At 34.2% G+C, this 18,197-nt stretch overlaps 1 long non-coding RNA gene across 1 annotated transcript in view; it reads right to left on the bottom strand.

Moving 5' to 3' along the window:
* Positions 1-910: 910 nt before the first annotated feature.
* The window catches only part of LOC142876869 (uncharacterized), a 28,753-nt gene continuing 11,466 nt past the window's right edge, over positions 911-18,197 (bottom strand). Inside the window, exons 2-3 of the long non-coding RNA XR_012923710.1 lie at positions 2,015-2,150; positions 911-1,279 (exon numbers count right to left, since the gene is read on the bottom strand). This is a non-coding gene — a long non-coding RNA (uncharacterized LOC142876869). The remainder of the gene's footprint in view (positions 1,280-2,014; positions 2,151-18,197) is intronic.

The raw sequence follows: 18,197 nt of genomic DNA, 5'->3' as shown, positions 1-18,197 counted from the left end.
GGTTAGAAGAGATTGGTCATGTATGTCCTGATATATAATGCTAGGAAATTTTCATGGATTATTAATTTAATAATAATTTATTTAATAATAATCTATTCTTTAATAATCCATGAGAAAAGATTAGAGGATTTTAGGAAAGTGATAATATAGATGTTATAAATAATAAATAATGATTTGGTAGGAGACAAGACTGCAAAAAAGGAAGTCCAGTTAGAGAGATGTTGTAGCAATCCAGATGATAAATATTCAGAGTATTTTAATAATTTTTATTGGGAAAATATATAAAAAGATCTTAAATATATAAAAAGAAAGATTTGTAGTGTCTAATATAGAGGGTATGGATATTGTTTGACATTGGGGACAGTGAGGAAAAAAAAATAGTTCATAATAAATCCAAGATGAAGATGATTAGGTAAATGGAAATACTTTTACCAAACTGTGGAATAAAAGAAAACAAGAGAGTATTTTGAAATGTTTCATTGGTTAATTTTATTTTGGGAGCTAGAAAAGTAGGATGACAGGGAGGTATAGATGATAACTTTGGAGATAGATACAAATTAAAAGAAACTTTAGGCCGGGCGCTGTGGCTCACGCCTGTAATCCTAGCTCTTGGGAGGCCGAGGCGGGCGGATTGCTCAAGGTCAGGAGTTCGAAACCAGCCTGAGCAAGAGCGAGACCCCGTCTCTACTATAAATAGAAAGAAATTAATTGGCCAACTGATATATATAAAAAAAATTAGCCGGGCATGGTGGCGCATGCCTGTAGTCCCAGCTACCCGGGAGGCTGAGGCAGAAGGATCACTCGAGCCCAGGAGTTTGAGGTTGCTGTGAGCTAGGCTGATGCCACGGCACTCACTCTAGCCTGGGGAACAAAGCGAGACTCTGTCTCAAAAAAAAAAGAAAAGAAAGAAACTTTATGAAGGTAAACATGGTCAAAAAGTATAGTGATTTGATAAAACTTTTAGCATTCTATCAATTTCATTACTTTAAAATTTGGGTTTTTTTCTAATCAAATATTTTTCTCTGTCCTCAGTTTTAAAGTGTCTGCCAGTGGGGAGGGAAAAAGACTTCATGTTTCACATAGAATTTATTTCTAGATGCTGTGAGGAAAAACTGTCATGCAAAGTCAGTATTCCTAAAATTCACAAAAGAACCATAGGTATATGCAGTTTAAACAAGGAGAACTCAGAGAATTCAAGTTCTTATTCTTGCTGAAAAATCTTGCCAGAAAGGGACAGCTGTGGATTTTCTCCTTCAAATCAGTCTTGCTTCAGATAGAACTAAAATATAGGGAAGGTGGAGATTAGATAACTGCAACCAGCTATTTTTGAAAAAGATTAATGTAGCAAAATTTCTGTTAATATTAATTTAGGTATAATTTAGAAAGCATTCTTGTGTTGCACCATCCATCATAGATAGGCATGAAACATAAAAAAAATAAGTAATTAAAAGCACATTTATTATTTTATATAAATTCTTATTCCATTATCTAGGAAAGTTGCTATAAGGAAAATATTTTGTTTTTCAAATTAAAATACAGTTTAATGTGAGTAAAAGTGTGCTTTATAACAAAAATCTTAGCAAGTATTTCCTTTAGCAATCTAAGGTCAGCTCACTGAAAACAACAAGGCAAGCACATTGTTCGGTGTGTCCTAACAGAACCACATTTGCACATCACCTTACCTTTTGCCATATACCATACTTAATATTTTTGCAAAGACTGTCTCGTTTAATTATCACAAGAACTCTTTAAGATAGAAATTGCCCCAATTTTAAAATGAGAGAACCAATCTTCATGGATGTTATTTGCTTTAGGTTCCTCAGCTGATGGGTAGTAGCTACAAATTAAACTTGAGAGATTCTGAATTCCATGTCATGCCCAGTACACACAAAAAATTCATAAATGATTTAAATGGGTAATTTTCTTAGTGGACAATATGTACATTTTTTGCCTCTATACTTACAAATCTACCATCTTTTTTGCTCTAATCTACTTTTAAGGCTCTATTCTTCACCTCAGATCCTGATTTGATCCCTTCCATTTACTCCAGGATTTCGTTCCATTATTTCTGTCTCTTCTCTCCCATGTTTGCAATTCCTCACTCCATTTTCACTGGATTCTTTGTTACCAGCTGAAAAAACTGTTGATATCTGAAATATATTTAAAATCATAAATAAAACAAAAAGTATTACACATTACTTGACCTTGAACTCTTCTAGCTATACTCCAATCTCTGTCGATTCTCATCCAGTTCCCCTGCAGTGCAAATTGCCATCTCTGTGTGCACTTCTTTTACTTCTCATGTACCATTTGGGAATCTCGCTTCTACTTGCAAAATTCCAATAAAACTATGGTCTACTTCTTGGTATAAAATATGCATGTCTATTCCAATATGACCAATAGAAATCATTTGAAACCATTGACTCTTTATTTTTTGTAGTGATTTTCTCTTTGGCTTCTCTGCTACTGATCCTCATTCTTGATCTTTGCTCCTTTCTGAATGTTGTACGTTGAATGATTGCTTTTCAGGTTGCATGTTAGCAGAGAGGTGCCTGCTAGATCTTAGCCTGATTTTAATCATTCATAACCTCAGAAGTATAAATCTATGCTATAAACTGAAAAGAACATATTTTATACTTATTTAGTTTCATACATTTTAAATAATAACATTTTAGTTTTTTAATTTACTATGAATGGAGGTATCAGATATTCACTGAAACAGAACACATTACAAATTTATTATTTGAAATTCACAAAACTAAGTTTCATTCCAATTAAAGATGAAAAATGCTGACTAAATATCTTTATATGAGCTCCATTCCCATGTATCCACTGGACTGCTTATAAACTTCTGTCAGTAGTTTTCCAGGTATATAAAAATTAACATACCCCAAATCTTACTTCCAGGTTTCTTCCTTAAAATAGTTCTCCTCAAACCCGTTTTCCTTAATTCAAGCGATAGAATCTGATGCTTCTAATCAGAACCTTTCTTCTCCTCTAATTTCAACATCCAATAAGACACAAATTTTGACTATACTTTGCTTTACACTGTTATGTATATGTCATCTGTTTTCTGTCAAGAACACCGATGCTTTCATTCAAATACTTATAACAGATTGCAAATTATTCAATAGGCCCCAAAATGGCCCGTCCATATCTTGTCTTGTATTTCCAAAAACCATTTTATAAAATGTACAAAGAATAATGATAACATACACATACAATATATAGACTTTCAATTTCAGATAAGGCCTAGCAGATCAGAGCAGACGAGTGCATCAGCTGAAAACTACTAGAAGAGAACAGGCATTAAAAATCACATTTTTGTAAGGATTAGTTACACTGACCAAACATTCATCAGTGGTTCCAATGTGCTTTGGAAGGCTTCTATGACAGTAGCTGTAAGGACACTTTATTATAGTTGGAAAGTTTATCTTACTCAATTCGCCAGGGTCTACATTTCTTCAGAGGATAACCTATTTTTTTATTTATTTTCTTATTCGCTTTACAATACTTATTGTTCTATAGTTCTTTAACATATAATCATTCAAAAAATGAAGGATCAGACAAATAAATAAACATTAATGAGAGAACAAACAAAGGAGTACCAAAATAAAATAAGAAAATATTTTCCAATGCAATTTCAGCCATTGTGAGAAAAGATGGTTTATATGGTGCTTTTTTTTTTTATTTTTTCTGATTTCCATATGTCACATTCTGTCTATACTGTCCATAGTCATAATGTCTTTTGGTACTTTCTTTTTTTTTTTTTTTTTTTTTTAAGACAGAGTCTTGCTAGAGTGAGTGCCGTGGTGTCAGCCTAGCTCACAGCAACCTCAAACTCCTGGGCTCAAGCAATCCTGCTGCCTCAGCCTCCCAAGTATCTGGGACTACAAGCATGTGCCACTATGTCTGGCTAATTTTATCTATATATATATTAGTTGGCCAATTAATTTATTTCTATTTATAGTAGAGACAGGGCCTTGCTCTTGCTCAGGCTGGTTTCGAACTCCTGACCTCGAGCAATCCGCCCGCCTTGGCCTCCTAGAGTGCTAGGATTACAGGCGTGAGCCACAGCACCCGGCCTTTTTGGTACTTTCTCTACTTATGAAAATAAAATATTTTATTCCCAGTGGATTTTAATAAGAGTATATAAATGTGTTAGCTAAAATAAAAGGTGTTTATTTCTTTTCTCTTCTTAAGAAACAGGACATGTCAACATGTAAGTTATTGAACAAAATCAGAGTTAAATTATTAAGGAAAAAAGTGGAGCTTACAATAGTACACATGGTCCACAGTATGCACTCTGACACTCTTTTTATTAGAGTGCCTTGCTGCAGCCCTATTGCTGGGTGGCAGTCTGATTGATGGCTATGTGATAGACCTCCCAATACTCAGCTCAGTCAGTCATATAACCAGAGATAAAGATAAATTTGGGAATCTAGTTAGTTCTGTGACCTTCACTGGTAATGAATCCTGTAGGCTCATTAGTTGCAATTTGAAGCATTTTATAATTAATTGCCTGTAGTTTAATGAAGTTTTTGCTTGCTTGGAAATCAGAACAATGGTAAACACCTCAACAAACTCGTTAACAATGTTTATTACAGGGCAGTTGTGACCTTGAAGAGTGTTGCTTGTTTGCTTTTTTGTTTTTTCTGATTTTAATGGTGATGTATCATATAAAATGCATAGGGAGGGTTTTATCTTAATATTTTCAAACCATACTTTATGAATTAGGAATCTTGTTATACTTGGAACCATTTGTAACTCACTAAAATATATAAAAATTTCTTCTGAAATTCTTTTTGCTCAGATTCATGATTTTAATTTCTTATCTGCTTAGCTTATTTGGCCATATGCTTGTCGTATTGCTCTGGGTACAAAAGCAACCACCCTGACACATTTTTTTAAGAAGAACATTACATTATAATTTGTACAGCTTAACAGGAATATGGCTCTATGCCAGCATGATAGAAGAAAAATATCTATGAGATGTTAGCTAGAGAAAGAATTTTCTCAGGAGGAAAGGTATAGTTGTAATTTCGAAAATTTGAACTTCTATTTTTGCCTGTACACAAAAATCAAATTGAGATCGGTCTTAATCAGATTGATTGCATAGTGTGTATTAAAAAATAGTCACATAATTTTTTTTGAGTCAAAGTCATGTCTTTGAGTACTGGCTATTAAATGACTGCTAGATTATGCTGTTTCATAATGATGTTGGGGCATATTTCTTCAAGCTTTTTAATTACAGAAGCCATTCACTTTTAGTATTAGGATTATAAGCACTTTGAGTTGTTTTAATAAAGTATGATATATTTTCAATGCAACATTCATACATTTGAGTGACCAACCATAAGCATAAAGAGCCCTAAAGTAAAATAGCTAAATTCTGGGATTAAATTGGCTTTTAACTATGTTACCAAGGGAAAGTCATTCATGTTGTATAGGTTTGGGTTTACCAATTGGTAAAAATGTAGTTAACGAGTAGATTATTAAAGAGTTGCATATATATTCAGTCATATAATTTAAATTAAACCAAAGATATCTTCAATAAGATATTTGAACCAGAAACCCTATAGCAAGGGTAAATGCTATAACAAAACATCTACTTTACCAACTGGTCTTCTTTGGTTAAAGCAATGGAAAAAAAATCATCTCTTACACTTAAAATGATAAGAGAGAGGAAAACATGGAATTTTTACATTAAAAGGTAGCCATCAATTTAAATATTAATATAAAATTTGGTTAGTTACCATTAGAAGCTAAAGTAGCATTTAACATGTCTCAGTCATGCATCTGAAATGACTTAGATTGCAGATATTTGAAGATTGTAGGCTCTTGCTTTCCTTTAGCTACATGAATACATCATTAGGTCTGTTTCATCATTAGATTCTTTTTTTCTCATTTCTTTTGCCAGAAATACATTTCTAGTTATCTTCACATAATGTCTCCTTTGGATTTTTCTGAATCAACTTAAACATAATCTCTGGCCATTTTAGCTACTGTGACCCCTCCCTTTAGTAATTTTCTATGATATATTTTATGCTTTATGTTTATTGGAACTGAAATTAACTTATTTATTTAGTAGTTCATAAAATTATGTTGTTTTTCTTCCTACTAAAATGTTGGCTTCTGGAATTCAAGAAGTTTGTCCATTTTATATTTTGTTCACAGCTAATTCTCCAATAACTAAAACAGTATTAGTCATACAGTAACTAAAAATGAAGTGTGTGGATTCAGGGAATTTACCAATTTGCTAGAATTCCACATATTATGCATATTCTGTATTTTAAGGTGCTTTTGATATGATGATATAATCACACACACATTTGTTTAGCAAAGTAGTGTTACTGAGATGAAATTAATACTCTATCTAATGGGAGGAAGTTGTAGGGGCATCTATAGATCCTAGGGCTTAGTTTTGTAATTGCTGAAGAAAGCGCCTGAAAAAGTATTCAATTGAAGCCCTAAATTTTTCACCTAAAATTTGTAGTCAGACCCATCCTTTTCATTTTACTATTATGCCATTCATACACCATTAAGTACTTGTTCCATTTGCCCGCTGTTGTCATCCTTGGTAGACATTGGAGTTAACTGTGAAAATTTCAGAAAATATGAAACACGGGAACCTACCACAGAGATTTTGATTCAATATGTCTGTGTGGGCTTGCGTGTTTATATTTTAAAATTTCACAAATCATTTTCAAATTCTGTCTCATAGTTGGATGCTACTACACTGGGCATCTTGAGCACCTTGACCAAAGATATCTCATCTTATTCATCTTTGTAGAGTAGATAAAAACAGTAGAATTGATTTTTTTTTTAAAGAAATGAATGAATGGTGAGAGATTATTAATTAACCAATCCAGAAACTGATTATTTATCCCTTAAAAAATAGCTAAAAGCTTTGATTTTGCATGACAAATATAACTAAATATTGAATACTAGAAGTCAGTACCATTAAGGAAAAAGAGAGAGGACAGGAGAGGAGAGAAGAGGAGAGGAGAAGAGAAAGGAGAAAAGGAGAGGACAGAAGATGAGAGGAGAGGAAATTAAAGAACAAATTGGAGAACTGACAGGAATCAATGAATGCTTCTCTTTGAGAGTCAAATATATTTCTCACTTTGCCTTCCAGTGAGATCACAGTTTCCAAAATTGTGTTTAAAAAGACATTGAACTAATTTCTTCCTTGATGATAAAACTCTGCTGTGTTCCCAGTTAATTTACTCAGTTCTTTTGTAATAAAGGCCAGGAGGCCCTGTCTTTTAAATGTATTTTTATCAATAAATCCTATAATTTCAGAAATGTACTTAAAACTTAGGGAAAACTTGCTTATTCATTCATTTTTCAACTTAGCCTAAAGGAATAATCTTAATATTCTTATTTATCTAAAGTGTAATTAATGTTAAATATCCAGAAACCTATAATGAGGATTTGGTTCCATTTTTCTCATATTTTCATCCAAAATTCTCACTTGGGTATATTTACTTATGTAAATTCACAAAATAGGTTTGGTTTTTCTCTGCCAACCTGATGATCTATTATGTTCTAGCTATAAGCCAATATTTTATTTCCCTTATAATGGAAACATGGAAAACTCTACAACTGTATCACATTAAATTTTTGTACACTCAAAATCATAGCTTTGCCCAACTCTCTCTCTCTCTCTTTTCTTTTTTTTCTTTTTTTTTTTTTTTGATATACCTAACTCACTAACATTATTGAAAGAGAAAAATGGGAAATTAGAGGGGAAAAAAAGTAACCAAGGTAAAAGGCATTTTGGTTAAATTTACCATCTTGTATCAAATGAATTCTGCCATTTTACCATCTTGAATCAAATGAATTCCTATTCCATGTTTGTACAGAATTAGATTATTCCAATTCTGTTATTTTAAAAACCTAGAAATATTCTAAAATATTCTAAGTTTTTAAAATTTGCTACAGAAATAATTTTATTCTTTTCTTATAGAGAATTTTAAAATCCTGTCTTTTACATCCTGGATTATCCCTACTAATATTTCAGTTCAAGTTACTTCAACAAAAGAAGTTTATTGTCCCCTCTGTGCACCTAACAATATACAAAGCAATTAGGATACAATGATGAATAATATATAGTCCATTTCCTCAAATGTGCCTTCTAGTGAGAAAAGTAGACATGTAACAAATTATTCAGCTCAATATTAGTGTGGAGAAAAGCATTCTCATATTTCTATAGAAATACAGAGGCAAGAAAGTTAGTTACTAAAATGTGAAAGGGAAAGGAGAAAGAGCAACAAGCCAAAAGTGGATAACTGGGGAGTACACATTTTAATGTACAAGAATACAGTCATAGAATAAATAATCATAGAGATTTTGGAAAACAATAATAGAGTGAGTAATCATATAGAAAAAAATGAAACAAGTAGAAAAACATACCATAGGAATGAATGAGGAAAGAGTTTTAAGAAAGGGGGCATAGCTCAATAGCTCCTCGCTAAATTATATACAATTATTTGTGTCAATCACCATTTAAAATAATAGTGTATTAGGATTCTTTAAACAAACAGAACCAATAGGAGATGTATAGATATAGATACAGATATATGTATGTGTGGGTTTATACACACACCCACACATATATGCAGAGAGAGAGAGAGAGAGGAGAGATTGAAGGAATTGGCTCATGGGATTATGAAGGCTGACAAGTTCTGAGGTCTGCAGAGGGAGTTGGCAAGCTCAAGACCCAAGAGGGCTAATGTGCTGTTTCAGTATGAATCCAAGGGCCTGAGAACCAGAACAGCCAAATATTTGTGGCAGTCTAATAAATGGCAGGCTCAAGATCCCTAAAATGCCAGTGGTTAGTGTGAGTCTGAAGGCCTTAAAAGACCAATATTCTACCTCAGTCAGTGAAGCGTTCTTTCTTACTTAGTCTTTTTGTTATATTTAGATCTTCAATTGATTGGAGGAGACCTACCAGCATTAGAGAGAATTATCTGCTTTACTCAGTCTATAATACCTATTCAAATGTTAATGGAATCCAAAAAGACCTTCGCAGACACAACAAGAATAATGTTGGGCCAAATGCCTGGGCATCCTTTGGCCCAGTCAAGTTGACACATAAAATTAAACCATCACAAATATAATAGTAAATATTCATTTATTTAATTTTAGATAAAATATTCATAAGATGTTATTATACTTTCTTCTTAGATACCAGTAAAACGCCTTGCTTTCATCTCACTCAGGAAACCACTACACTAAATTAAACTGCTGTCAGTTTAAATTAAACAATAGTCAAAGTAGAGACCACAACAATGCTTTTGATGAAGTAGGAGAAAATAGCTGAGAAAAATAGTAATTGGAAATTAATAAAAATTGACAATTAGTCGTGAAAAGCACATACTAGAACAAATGTTATTATAAGGTCCCTCACTACATGAGGGAAAACATAATAATGTGTTGAAGTTTTATTATATAATAAAAACAATCATTGCATTAGACAGTGTGCATAGAACACACAACATAAAAAAAAAATGTTTTCTTTAGCCTAAATTAGAAAGTTGGGCAATACCTAATCTAAAGAATAGGGTGGGAGAACCATAATTACTTGATGTAACTGGTACTAGCAATGCTAGCTACCTTAAATGAATCTCATCATTCATGTTTGGGTGAATTCCTTTAAACAAGTAGGGCTCGTTAATTAAGATGCCATTGAACACAAAAGAGCAAAATAAATTAAAGGCATGGGAGGAGTGAATAAAAGGTATTCTAGACTAGCAAAAGAAGCAACCTGAAAAATATATAATAAAAGAGACCTCAAAAAGAGATCATAATTTATATAAGTACAGTTTAGCATAAACATTAAATAATAGCACTTTTCACAAAGCATTGATGCAATTAATCTTAATCTTTAATTGTGATGATTTGATATTTGACCCACCATATATTGATTTGAGCAGAGAACTACATTAAATACTGCAGGAAAATAAAATGAGTTGGACCTGTTATTTTGGCTCTCATTATCTTTTTATTCCAGATGATGAGAATATATATATATATATACATATATATGTATAAAATATTACATGCATAATTAGAAGGCAATACATAATGAGGTGATTGGTAGTAATGGTGAGTACTAAAAGTATCAATTTGAGAGGGCATTAATTTGGGTAAAGGAAATTCTTTAACTGAGATTGAAAGAATTATAGTATAGAGTAAGCTGAGAGGATGGGGCAAAAATTATAGCATAGGATTATAAATATGATTATAAAACTGAGTCAGCTGACTGTACCAGACAAATCATCTATTAGGAAGAAATATACTTTTGGAGCTGCCAGTATAAATTAGACTTAGGGTAAAGTCAACAAGTAAATACTTTCTTATTTCTCACCAGCAGAACCTTAGAATTCTTCTATTGGCTGTGGCCAACATACATAGCTAAAAAACTAATTAAAGAACATTATGGATCCACAATTGGGTTTAATAGTAGTGTGAACAAGTGAAAGAGAGAATTAAAGCATTGTTTTTGGAGCCAAACTCAAATATTTACAGTTAAACTTAGTTCAACTTTTAAAAGTGGAATGTGTAGAAATGGAGGGTATGGATGACAAGTATATGAGCTACAACAGACATTTTCTAATATGTGTAACTGAAGTTCTAGAAAGTAGAAAGTAGTGGGGGAGAGAGAGAAAAAAAAAGAGAAAGAGAGGTGGAGAGATCGAGAAAAACAGTATTTAGAAATGAAACACTTGAAACTGAAAATGTATCAAAGCTTATGGTCAACAAGCACTATAAAACACAAGCAGGAAAAATACAAACAAACAAACAAAACAAACACCTGTGGGTAGTAATGATGGAGTATCAGGGACTGCATCTATCTTCCTGTCTGAAATAATGACAACAAAAACAACAGCAAAAAACAGACATGTTACACAAAACTGCTTTTGGAGACACCAGACAAGTAGCTGTCAAGCAATAAAGGGCAATAATCACTGAAAGATGGAAAACAAATGAGGTGAACCTCACATTTTCCCAAGTTTACTGCGTCCAGAGAGTTTGTAGACCGTGACACAGGGAGAGGAGAACTGAGGTAGAGCCCAGCAGACTTCCTTTGTCAGGAAGAAGGAGAGTTCTCTACCCATTCTCCGTGAGCACACAGTAGAATGCTGATCAACTCATGCATGTGAGGAAACTACCTCAGGACAGGTAAAGAACCACTGAAAAGAATTAGAACATTGCCTGGCACTCACGCAGAGCCGGAAAAGTGCTTGTTCCCAGAAGCAGGCCTAGAAAATCTTACAATTCACAAAATGTTACAATGAATTCGAACCAGTCTTTCCTCAGTGAAAAATAATTATTGCTAAAGCAAACACTGTTCTGGCCCCAACTAAGCAGAGTTAAGCCATATTTATATTTAAAGGATAAAAATGTTTCCAAGAACTTTAACTGTGTCATTGAATAAAGCTTATGAAGATATATAAGAATAAAAAAATAACCGGAAACCAACAAGGTAAAGCCACAATTTCTACCCTCTAATCAAAGACTCCCAGGCATGAAAAAAAGATAGGATAAAAAAAATCCCTTTGAGGAGAAAATTCAATCAATGGAAACCAACTCAAACCTGACACAGATGTTACACAGATGTAGAGAAGAACATTGAAATTATTATAACTGCATTTCATATATATTCCATATGTTCACAAAGTTAAGTAGAGACTTGTGACAGATTTAAAAGACTCAAATCAAACTTCTAGAGACAAAAATATGATACATTAGATGAAGATTTCACTGGGTGGAAGTAACACCAGATTAGGCATTGCAAAAGAAGAGGAACCTTAAAGGCTTAGCAATGAAACTATCCAACATAAATGCAGAGAAAAGCAAAGAACATTAACTAAAAGAACAGCTCCTCAGTGAGTTCTCAGACTCTTCAAGAGGCCCGATACATACGTTAACAGTCTCTGCAGGAGAAGAGAGAGGTGAGAAACAGAAAAAACTATTTAAATTAATAATAACTATTTTCTCAAAATTAATAAAAAATTATGAGAAAGTAGTAAACTGGAACACAAGAAACATGAAAGCTTTAAAAAGGCACTTCATGACTAAGAATCTCGAAACCAGTGATAAAGAAAAAGATCTTGAATACAACCAGAAAAAAAAAAAGGAAAACTTTATGTACAGAGGTACAAAACTATGGATAGAAGTAACTTTTTCACTAGAAACAATGAAAGCTGGAAGATAGCAGAGTAACATCTGTAAAATACAGAAAGGAAATAGAAACAAAAGGCAAATAGGATTCTACAACCAGCAAAAATATCTTTCAAATGCAAAGACAAAATGATGGCATTTTTAGAGATTAAAGAAGCTGAAAATTTATCACCGGATGATTCACACTGCAAGAAAACTTGAAGTTTTTCAGGCAGGAGAAATATGCAATCAGATAGAAATATGGATCCACACAAAAAAATGAAGAACAAATGGCAACTATATTGGTAACTGTATGATATTTTCCTTAATATTTATATCTCTTTAAAGAAAATTTTCTTTTTTTGTGTTTTGGGTTTTTTTTAATATTTATATCTCTTTAAAGAAATTTTTCTTTTTTTGTTTTTTGGGGTTTTTTTTGGAGACAGAGTCTGACTCTGTCACCCCAGGTAGAGTATAGTGGTATCATCACAGCTCACAGCAATCTCAAACTGGACTCAAGTGATCCTCCTGCCTCAGCCTCCCGAGAAGCTGTGACTACAGGTGTGCACCACCACACCTGGCTAATTTTTCTATTTTTAGTAGAGACCACCTCTTGCTTTTGGTCAGGCTGGTCTAGAACTCCTGAGCTCGTGATCCCCACACCTCTGCTTCCTAGAGAGCTAAGAGGAAAATTTACTTTTTAAGCAAACGTAATAATAATGTATTATAGTTTGCAATGCATGTAGGAGTAAATTTCATGGCAACAGTAGCATAAGGGACAAGAAGAAAAATGGAAAGAAACTATTGTAGGGTCTTTATACTATGTGTAGAATGGTATAATATATTTTGTAAATAGATTATGATTAAACATGTATACTTTAAACTGTAATGCAACCAGTAGAATAACAGAGCACGAAACTTGGTGAGCCTCTTTGAATTTTGGAAACAGTACAAAACACACTTTTTAATATTCCTCCAACATTTATTGGGTGATATGGAAGGCTGCAAGATTGAGGGAGCCCAGAATGATATAGAGTTTTTTAGCTGTTTCAAACATGATGTAATCTTTATGATTAGGTTCTATGACCTAGAAAATCCAGTGTTGCTGGAGACATCTATTATTGCCTTTATTTGTTTGTTTATTTATTTATCTTTGTATATGTGAAATCCCAGGCAAACCCTAATGGAAAAGTGACAAATCTGACTCCCAGAGTTTTGAAAACAGAACACACTTTCTGCCCTAAAGACCAACTAACTATTTAAATAGCAATTTTAAAAGTGCTTGCAAGACGCTTTAGAAATGGAGCACCTGGCCAGCACATACCATCTGACTTAGAAATTGAGTTAAATATTATCAAAATCAATAAATTGGAAGATTTAATGTATACAAAAAAAAGCCCCAATTTATAATGCTAAGAATACTTCTGGTATTGGTCCGAACCAGTTTCAAATAACACAAGTAAATTACACAAAGAGCTGGACACACACACCAATTTGACTGACTTCTGTTTTACCAATCAATGCCTGTCACTGAGCTCCATTTTATTTTTGGCCTTGTGGAATATTTCATATGATCAGTTTGCAGGAGAGGAAAAACACAGGCCTAATTTAGAGATATGTTTATTTGAAATGTAAATATGGGATAAAAATTAAATATTGTACACTACAGTCCTACTCATTGGTAAGTGGAAATCATGGATATAAACAGTACACATGGTACTTGTATTTTATACAGGAAAGAAAATTAGTCTGAGAAAAGAAAATAGGCATATCAAGGGTGATAACAAAAGGCATGGCTGGTTGATCGGGGATCTTAAAAGATACATGCCTAGTAGATCATACACAAAGGCTGCTGGATAAATAAACAAGCACATGGACCTATGAAAGTTGATAAAAAGTCTGTGGATATTTTTGCTTCATGATCAAACCCAACCAGAGAGCATCAAGTTACTCAGCAATTAGGTGGACAAGATGATTTTTTTTAGTGGCCCTTGGTTAATCTCTATTCTTGAGTATGACAATGATTTTGCAAGAGGCCATAAATGAAGTAGCATGGTAGCGAGGGTAGAGGCCATGAAAGCCTTTAAATGACTGGTTTCTCAGATTCCAATATTGATTTAACTACAACTACAGCTGAATGTTCATTTTGTAAGAGGCAATGAAGGATGCCAATTACCTCATATGATAGCATCCTTGAGATAAAACCAGTCTGTAATTTAGTAGAAAGTTAATGATATCTGTCCCCTTCAACCTCAAAAGATTCAGTGATTCATCTTTATTGGAATTGGCAAGGGTTTTTGCCTAAAATTTCTCTGCCAAAAGCACTATGTAAGGCTTACAGGATGCCTGACTTACATTCATGGGATTCCTCATGCGATTTCATGTGAGATTCACATTCATGGGATTCCACTCATGGACCAAGGAATACATTTTCTGATGAAGGAGGTGTGAAACTGTGCATGACCACAGGATGCATTGATTCTTTACATCCTCAGTTGCAAGCAGTGATTCTAGTAGAAAATTGTAATAGTCTATTAAAGGCTCAACTAAAATTCCAGGTTAGGTATGATACCTTGTGAGATTATGTTGGTGTCCTCCAGGATGCAATTAATGCATATAACAAACAACAAATATATGATGTTGTGATCCTAATATGTAGAACACAAAAATTTGGGGAAAATGAGCTAAAGTAGAATTGGCCCCTTTCAACATCACTCCCAGTGACCTATTAATTTGTGTATTAATTTGTGTTTTTTTTATCTCATAAACCATATATTTACTGGATTAAAAATTTAGGGAGAGATTGCATTCTTCAAGGGAGTCTGTAAGGGCACAGTAAATTCCGGTGAACTTTAAGCTATAACTTCTATCTGACACTAATGGACCAGTAGACCAAGAAAGGAATTACTCTACTGAAAGGGTTATGAATGCATGGAGCTCAGAGTGCTGCTACAAAATGTGGACTAGTAGGTCTGGAACTCAGTGATTTCATAGTGGTGTCACTGTGTTTCTATGCCCGGTAATGATCATATCCTGGCATGGACAAAAATAGTAAGGGCTTGGATTCTACACCTTAGGCTTGCTGAAATAATGAAAAAGAGAGAAAAAAAGTCAAAGAAAAGAGTGAGTGTTAATTAGGGCTTTGAGAGAAGTTGCAACAACAAGGAACTAGTTTGTGCCATTATACCTATACTACTTAAGTTTGTCTTTGAAAGATTCTTCATCTTGAAGCCTATGTGATAGAGAAGATTTATGGATGGAAGCCTGGATTATGGCAGACGATTTTGCCGTCCACAGCACATCCTTTCAGCTCACCATGCTTTTAGCTGCAGTTACAGCTAATCCTATAATCTCAAGTTCCTCCAAACTAAAACGATCATTGTGAATTTTTCTACTTTTTTCCTCAAAGCCTTCTTTAAAACCATAGAATGCCATTCATTTAGTATCCCAGAGAAGCCCAATTGTTGGAGGAAGACACAAGTCGTGGAGTTAACCCTCAATTGATGGGCAATAAGAGCTGGTGAATGAATGCCCAAGCCTCTTGTCTTTGGAAAGACAATATTGGAAAAGATTCTCTATGCTTCTTTTTTTTTTTTTTTTTTTTTTTTTTTTTTTTTTATTAGTCAATTACTATATTTTTTTTTTTTTATTTTGGCATATTATGGGGGTACAGATTTTAAGGTTTCAATAAATGCCCATTCCCCCCCTCCCCCCAAAAGTCTGAGTCTCCATCATGACCATCCCCCAGATGGTGCACATCTCACTCACTATGTATGTATATACCCGCCCCCCTCCCCCCTCCCACCTGCCCAATACCCTATTACTGTAGCACCTATGTGTCTACTTAGGTGCTACTCAGTTAATACCAGTTTGCTGGAGAATATATCTGGTGCTTGTTTTTCCATTCTTGGGATACTTCACTTAGTAGTATGGGTTCCAGCTCTAACCAGGAAAATATAAGATGTGCTATATCACCATTGTTTCTTAGAGCTGAATAGTACTCCATGGTGTACATATACCACATTTTATTAATCCATTCTTTGATTGATGGGCACTTGGGCTGTTTCCACAGCCTTGCAATTATGAATTGTGCTGCTATAAACATTCGAGTGCAGGTGTCTTTTTTGTAGAGTGTCACTGGATCATTTGGGTAGATGCCCAGCAATGGGATTGCTGGATCAAATGGTAGATTCACTTGTATCGCTTTAAGGTATCTCCATATTGCTTTCCACAGAGGTTGAACTAGTTTGCAGTCCCACCAGCAGTGTAGGAGTGTTCCTCTCTCTCCGCAACCACGCCAGCATTTATTGTTTGGAGATTTTTTGATAAAGGCCATTCTCACTGGGGTTAAGTGATATCTCATTGTGGTTTTGATTTGCATTTCCCTGATGATTAGAGATGTTGAGCATTTCTTCATATGTTTGTTGGCCATTCTTCTGTCTTCTTTAGAAAAATTTCTGTTCAAGTCCTTTGCCCACTTTTTAATGGGGTTATTTGATTTTTTCTTCCTAATTTTCGTGAGTTCTAAGTATATTCTAGTTATCAGTCCCTTATCGGTTGCATAGGATGCAAAAATTTTCTCCCATTCTGTAGGCTGTCTGTTTACTTTCATGACTATTTCTTTGGCTGTGCAGAAGCTTTGTAGTTTGATCATGTCCCATTTATTTATTTTTGTTGCTGCTGTGATTGCCTTTGGGGACTTCTTCATAAACTCTTTGCCCAGGCCGATGTCTAGGAGAGTGTTTCCAACTTTTTCCTCTAGAGTTCTAATAGTTTCATATCTTAGGTTTAAGTCTGTTATCCAGCGTGAGTTGGTTTTTGTGAGAGGTGAAAGGTGTGGGTCCTGTTTTAGCCTTCTACAGGTGGCTATCCAGTTTTCCCAGCACCATTTATTGAAGAGGGATTCTTTTCCCCAGCGTATGTTTTTGTCTGCTTTGTCAAAGATGAGATGGCTATATGAGGATGGTTTTATATCAGGATTCTCACATCTGTTCCACTGGTCAATATTCCTGTTTTTGTGCCAATACCATATTGTTTTAATTACTACAGCTTTGTAGTATAGTTTGATATCTGGCATATTAATGCCTCCCATTTTGTTTTTGTTGCCTAGAATTGCTCTTGATATTCGGGGTCTTCTTTGGTTCCATACGAAGCGTAAAATTATTTTTTCTATATCTGTGAAGAATGCTGATGGGATTTTAATAGGTATTGCATTGAATCTGTAGATCAGTTTGGGTAGTATAGACATTTTGATGATGTTGAGTCTGCCGATCCACGAGCATGGTATGGATTTCCATCTGTTTACATCCTCTGCTATTTCCTTCCTCAGTGTTTCATAGTTCTCCCTGTAGAGGTCTTTTACCTCTTTGGTTAAATATATTCCTAGGTACTTTAATTTCTTTGTTGCTATTGTGAAGGGAATTGAGTCTTTGATTTGGTTCTCAATTAGATTGTTGTTGGCGTATATGAATGCCTCTGATTTCTGTGTATTAATTTTGTATCCTGAGACTTTACTAAATTCATTGATCAGTTCCAGGAGTTTCTTGGTTGAATCCTTGGGGTTTTCTAGATACAATATCATATCATCAGCAAACAGTGAGAGTTTGATCTCTTCTGCCCCTATTTGGATACCTTTGATTCCATTTTCTTGTCTGATTGCTGTAGCCAAGACTTCCAGCACTATGTTGAACAGAAGTGGAGATAGTGGGCAGCCTTGTCTGGTTCCAGTTCTAAGTGGGAATGATTTCAATCTTTCCCCATTCAGTATGATGTTGGCTATGGGTCTGTCATATATGGCTTGTATCATTTTTAGGTATGTCCCTTCTATGCCTATTTTCTTAAGTGTTCGTATCATGAAAGGGTGTTGAATTTTGTCAAAAGCTTTTTCTGCATCTATTGAAAGGATCATGTGGTCTTTGTTTTTGCTTCTGTTTATGTGGTGAATTGCATTTATAGATTTACGTATGTTGAACCATCCCTGCATCCCTGGGATGAAGCCCACTTGGTCGTGGTGGATTATTTTTTTG

This window comes from Microcebus murinus, chromosome 2 (genome assembly GCF_040939455.1).
Source record: "Microcebus murinus isolate Inina chromosome 2, M.murinus_Inina_mat1.0, whole genome shotgun sequence".
Taxonomy (NCBI): domain Eukaryota; kingdom Metazoa; phylum Chordata; class Mammalia; order Primates; family Cheirogaleidae; genus Microcebus; species Microcebus murinus.
Note: the sequence above shows the minus strand (reverse complement) of the source record. Positions and strands in the feature narration are given on the sequence as shown.